Source organism: Gracilinanus agilis, chromosome 5, assembly GCF_016433145.1.
Source record: "Gracilinanus agilis isolate LMUSP501 chromosome 5, AgileGrace, whole genome shotgun sequence".
In the NCBI taxonomy this organism is placed as follows: Eukaryota; Metazoa; Chordata; class Mammalia; order Didelphimorphia; family Didelphidae; genus Gracilinanus; species Gracilinanus agilis.
In genome coordinates, this window is record NC_058134.1 from 283,972,889 (window position 1) to 283,979,454 (window position 6,566).

Sequence of the window (6,566 nt, forward strand, 5' to 3'; positions counted from 1 at the left end):
ATCTTCTTCTTTAATATCTATCTAGCTACCCTGAATAATGTGGCATCTGAATACTTAAAGATAGGTATTATTGTAGGTAGCTAGGTGGTACAGTGGGTAGAGTGTTGGAATTGGAGTTAGGAAGAACTAAGTTCAAATCAAGCCTTAGACATTTATTTGCTATGTGAACCTCTGCTGGACACGTAGTCTCTATCTGCCTTAAATTCTTAATTTTAGACATAGGAATATAATGGTAACCCAAGGTAGTTATGATGAAAAAACAAAATAATACTTGTAAAATTCTTTTCAAACTTTAAAGGGCTACCAAAATGCTAGTGATATTTATTTCAAGGAGAGATAAATGGTAAAGCTATAACAGTGGGAAATCTCAGTGTATCCTTTTTTACCTAGAGCAGTCTAAACAAAACATAAATGTAACAAAGTTAAAGATCTGAACAAAATTATAGAAAAGTTAGATATGAAAGATCTCCTTTTTCCTTTCTTTTCCTTCTTTTTTAAAATTTAGAATATTTTTCCATGGTTACATGATTCATGATCTCTGTCCCCTCTTTCCTCTCCCCTCCCAAAGGCGACAAGCAGTTCCACTGGGCTATATGTGTATCATTGTTCAAAACCTATTTCCGTGTTATTCATATCTACAGTAGCATGATCCTTTAACATTAAAACCTCAGTTATATCCCTATCACACTACTTGATTGATCATATATTTTTCTAATGCATTTCTGTTCCCACAGTCTTTCTCTGGATATGGATAGCATTCTTTCTCATAGGTTCCTCTGGATTGTCCTGGGTCATTGCACTGCTGCTAGTAGAAAAGTCTATTACATTTGATTGTGCCATAATGTATCAGGCTCTGTGTACAATGTTCTCCTGGTTCTGCTCCTTTTGCTCTGCATCAATTCCTGGACGTCATTCCAGTTCACATGGAATTCCTCCAGTTCTTTATTCCTTTGAGCATAATAATATTCCATAACCAACAGATAGCACAATTTATTGAGCCATTCCCCAACTGATGGACACTCCCATACTTTCCAATTTTTTGCTACCACAAAGAGTGCAGCTATGAATATTTTTGTACAAGTCTTTTTCATTATTACCTCTTTGGGATACAAACCAGCAGTGGTATGACTGGGTCAAAGGGTAGGCAATCTTTTAAAGCCCTTTAAGCATAGTTCCAATTTGCCCTCCAGAATGGTTGGACCAATTCACAACTCCACCAGCAGTGTATTAGTGTCCCAGTTTTGCCACATCCCCTCCAACATTTATCACTTTATTTTGCTGCTATATATTGGCCAGTCGGCTAGGTGTGAGGTGGTACCTCAGAGTTGTTTTAATTTGCATTTCTCTAATAAGGAGGGATTTAGAATTAGATTTCTCATATGCCTATTGATAGTTTTGGTTTCATCATGTGAAAATTGCCTATTCATGTCCCTCAACCATTTGTTGATTGGGGAATAGCTTGATTTTTTTTTTTTTTGTAAATTTGACTAAGTTCCTTATATATTTGGGAAATTAAACCTTTGTCAGAGAATTTTGTTATAAAAATGTTCTCCCAGCTTGTTGCTTTCCCTTCTAATTTTGGTCGAATTGGTTTTGTTTGTACAAAACCTTTTTAATTTCATATAATCAAAGTAATTCATTTTACATTTTGCAATATTCTCTATCTTTTGCTTCGTCTTAAATTCCTTTCTTTACCACAGATCTGACAGGCATACTATTCTATGTTCTCTTAATTTATTTATGATTTCACTCTTTATATTTAATTCATTTACCCATTTTGAATTAATCTTGGTATAGGGTGTAAGATGTTGATCTAAACCCAATTTTTCTCATACTGTTTCCCAATTTTTCTCAGCAGTTCTTGTCAAATAGTGAATTCTTGTCCCAAAGGCTGGGGTCTTTGGGTTTATTGATCACTAGCTTGTTGAGGTCATTTACCCCTAGTCTACTCCACTAATCCACCCTTCTGTCTCTAAGCCAGTACCATACTGTTTTGCAGACCACTGCTTTATAGTACAATTTAAGATTTGGTACTGGTAGGCCCCCATCCTTCACATTTTTTCCATTATTTCCCTTGAAATTTTTGATCTTTTGTTCTTTCAGATGAAATTTGCTATAATTTTTTCTAATTCTATAAAAAGGTTTTTTTGGTTGTTTGATAGATATGGCACTGAATAAGTAGATTAATTTTGGTAGGATTGTCATTTTTATTATATTAGTTCATCCTACTCAGATGCAATTAATGGTTTTCCACTTGTTTAGATCTAGTTTTAATTGTGTGAAAAGTGTTTTGTAGTTGTGTTCATATAATTCCTGTGTTTGTCTTGTCAGATAGATTCCTAAATATTTTATGTTGTCTAGAGTGACTTAAAATGGAGTTTCTCTTTCTAACTCCTACTGCTGAGTGTTGTTGGAAATATATAGAAATGCTGATGATTTATATGGGTTTATCTTGTACCCTGCAACTTTGCTAAAGTTGTTAATTATTTCCGCTAATCTTTTAGTTGATTTTCTGGAGTTCTTTAAGTAAGCCATCATATCATCTGCAAAGAGTGATAGTTTAGTTTCCTCATTGCTTACTTTAATCCCTTCAATTTCTTTTTCTTCTTTAGTTGCTGTTGCTAGTGTTTCTAGAACAATATTAAATACTAGAGGTGATAATGGGCATCCTTGCTTCACTCCTAATCTTATTGGGAAGGCTTCTAACTTGTCCCCATTGCAGATGATACTTTCTGATGGTTTTAAATATATACTGCTTATTATTTTGAGGAATGGCCCTTCTATTCCTATACTTTCTAGTTTCAACAGGAATGGGTGTTTTATGTTGTCAAAGGCTTTTCCTGCAGCTATTGAGATAATCATGTGATTTCTATTGGTTGATTGTTGATATAGTCAATTATATGGATGGTTTTCCTAATTTTAAACCATCCTTGCATTCCTGGTATAAATCCCACCTGATCATAGTGAATAATCTTCATGATCACTTGCTGGAGTCTTTTTGCTAGTATTCTATTTAATATTTTTGCATCTATGTTCATTAAGGAGATTGGTCTATAGCAGTGATTCCCAAAGTGGGCACTACTGCCCCCTGGTGGGTGCTGCAGCGATCCAGTGGGGCAGTGATGGCCACAGGTGCATTTATCTTTCCTATTAATTGCTATTAAAATTAAAAAAAATAATTCCCAGGGGGCTAAGTAATATTTTTTTCTGGAAAGGGGGAAGTAGGCCAAAAAAGTTTGGGAATCACTGGTCTATAGTTTTCTTTCTCAATTTTTGGTCTGCCTGGCTTTGGAATCAATAGCATATTTGTTTCATAAAAGGAATTTGCTAAAAGTCCTTCTTTACTTATTTTGTCAAATGATTTGTATAATATTGGGATTAGCTATTCTTTAAATATTTGATAAAATTCACTTGTGAATCCAGCCGGCCCTGAGAATTTTTTCTTAGAAGGTCCTTGATGGCTTGTTCAATTTCTTTTTCTAATATGGGATTATTTAATTATTCTATTTAGTTTTTTGTTAATTTAGACAATTAATTTTTTTGTAAATATTTGTCCATTTCACCTAGATTGCCAAATTTATTGACATATAATTGAGCAAAGTAGTTCTTAATAATTATTTTAATTTCTTCTTCACTAGAGATGAGATCATGCTTTTCATATTTGATACTGATAATTTGATTCTCTTCTTTCTTTTTTAATTAGATTAACTAGTTTCTATTTTATTTGTTTTTTCAAACTGCAGCTCAAAGTTGTTAAAATCATTAATCTGGGACAAGTTGGATGCCACCTTGACTGACAGGGATGGCAGTTGAGAGATTCGGAATGTTCTCTGGTGCCATGAGCCAGGGGCAAATGTTGGTTGGCCCCCACCCTATAAATACCCCCTAAGAACTACAGTTGAGAAGTCTTAGAATTCAGAGCTGGGACTTGAGCAAACATTTTTGGATCAGGAGCTGGGCAGAGGGAGGTGAGGGGTGGTTGAAGGGTGGAAGAAAGGGTAGGCCTGAACCTAAACTTATATCCTGTGCTTGACTGAGAGAGCTAGTGAGCCTCAGTATCATTGGTAGTAGATCTGAGAGAATGTACAGATCATCAATCTATATCAACATCAATAGCCTTTCCTATTTTCTGGCTTACCTGTGGCCAGGTCAGGTCAGAGATAGCGAGAGGTGAAGACCTCAAGCTTCTACCAGCCAGGAGTCTCCAGTCCTGATCATTGATTGGCTTAGTAGCCAAATATAGCAATAGGGTTTCCAATTCCCAAACCTAAACTTGTTATCCTTTCCCCACCAATAGATAATACAGGGATTTAACAGAAAGTACCTCCCTGAGTGGTTATTCTATCACAGGCCTCAGGAATGGAGGATTAATTAAGCAGTCAGATCTCAATCTTTCCAAAGCCAAACAATAGCTTATTATTAATCAATCTAACCTCAGGTTGGCCACTGCCAAATCAAAGATAGTAGTCTGCTCTGTGGATGCAGCTGTATTGATGATTTCCTCTCAGCTTTCTTATTATCAGTTTGTGATGTGTTAGCCTTCAGGAAGTAACCACCCTTAAAAACCACCCTTTTATTCTCATACCTCTCTTCCTCCCATTTACCACCCAGGCTCAGATACCTAAAAGTTAAGATGATTCAGATACCTAAAAATCTAGGGAGATTCAGAGAGATCCAATGACCAATGGTCAGAGACCCAAAGATCAATGGTCAAAGACCAAAGACCAAAGATCAATAGTCAAAGCCCCTTCCCAGATGGTTGTTAGGGGTATTTATACACTCAGGCCAAACGACTTTTGCCCCTGGCTCACGGCATCTGGGAACATTCCAATGTCTCCAACTGTCTTCCCTGTCAATCAAGATGAGACCAACATTTCCCAGGATTTGAACATAACATGAGTGAATTCATCCCAGTCATATTTAGTGTTATGGTTCTTAATGGTGTATTGCCCTCCATCTTATTATTCCCTTTAGATCTTGCTCTATTCCCTTTCATTCTATTCCTTCTCACCAGTATTTTGCTTTTTGTCACCCCTCCAGTTCCCCCTCCCCACTGAGTATACTCATTTTTTCCCTCTCTGAGCCAGTTACAATGAGAGTAAAAATTTAAGTATTGTCTGTCACCACCCTTATCCTCCCCTCTCTGTATTGATTTTTCTTGCCTCTTTATGTTATATAATTTATCATATTCTATATCTCCCTTCCCTATTATTCTCTTAGTGCAACCCTCTCTTTCAACCCTTGATTGATTTTTTTACATGTCATTCATATGCATACATATCATATCATATATACATATCATTCCATACCATCACACTTACATATACATCATATTACAATCAGCTTACTTCTCCACCTTATTTCTGAATTCCTTCTATCTTGTCTACTACTAAGAATAATTTTTGAGAATTACAGAAATCCTCTTTCCAAGTAGACATATACACATTTTTACCTTAATGAGTCCCTTAATTTTTCTCTTTCTTATTTACCTTTCTGGGCTTCTCTTGTGTCTCATATTTGGCCTTCAAATTTTTTGTGTAGGTCTGGCTTATTCCTTAGGAATGCTTGTAAATCTTCTATCTTATTGAATGACCATTCCCCACCTAAAAGAATATGCTCAGTTTTGCTGGATAAGTGACTCTGAGTTGTAAAACCAAATCTTTTGCCTTCCTGAATATCATATTCTAAGCCTTGTGATCCTTTAATGTAGAGGCCACTAGGTCCTGATTGTAACTCCATGGTATTTGAATGATTTCTTTCTGGCTGTCTGAAGTATTTTTTCCTTGGCTTGGTGGCTCTTGAATTTAGCTATTACATTCCTGGAAGTTGTCAGTTGAGGATTTCTTTCTGTAGGTGAATCTGTGTATTCTTTCAATTTCACTTTTATTTTCTTGTTCAAGGATCTCTGGGCAGTTATCTTTGATGATTTCTTGTAATATGATATCCAAGGTTTTTTCACCATCATGGCTTTCAGGCAGTCCAATAATTCTCAGATTATCTCTTCTAGATCTCTTTTCTAGGTCAGTTGTTTTTAAAAAATATTTCATATTTTCCTCTGATTTTCATTCCTTTGATTCTGCTTTATTGTTTCTTGATTTCTCATGAAATGTTTCTAGATGGTCAATTCTGATTTTTAAGGCCTACTTTTTCCTCTGTCAGTTTTTGGTTCTCCTTTCTTGATTGGCCCATTTCTTCTTGTATCATTTTCATTTCTCTTCCCCACTTTTCCTCTGCCCCTCTTAATTGATTTTTTAAGTCTTTTTTGAGCTCTTTCAGAATATGTGTCCAATTCATATTTTTCTTTTGGACTTTGCATGTGTTTCCTTTGCTTTCACTGTCCCTTTCTGTGTCTGGACCTTGCTCTTTGTCTCCATAAAAATTCTTTAGAGTTAGGTGCTTTTTTTTTGTTTGCTTATTTCCCCTATCTAATTATAGGTAGACTTTGTTTTCTGGGAAGTTGGGGTACTCTCTTAAACTTCAGTCCTTCTTTGATGATATTTTAAATTTATTTTCTGGATCTGAGGGCTGAGAGCTATGAGAGCCTCCTTCCCCTGCTGATTCAATTG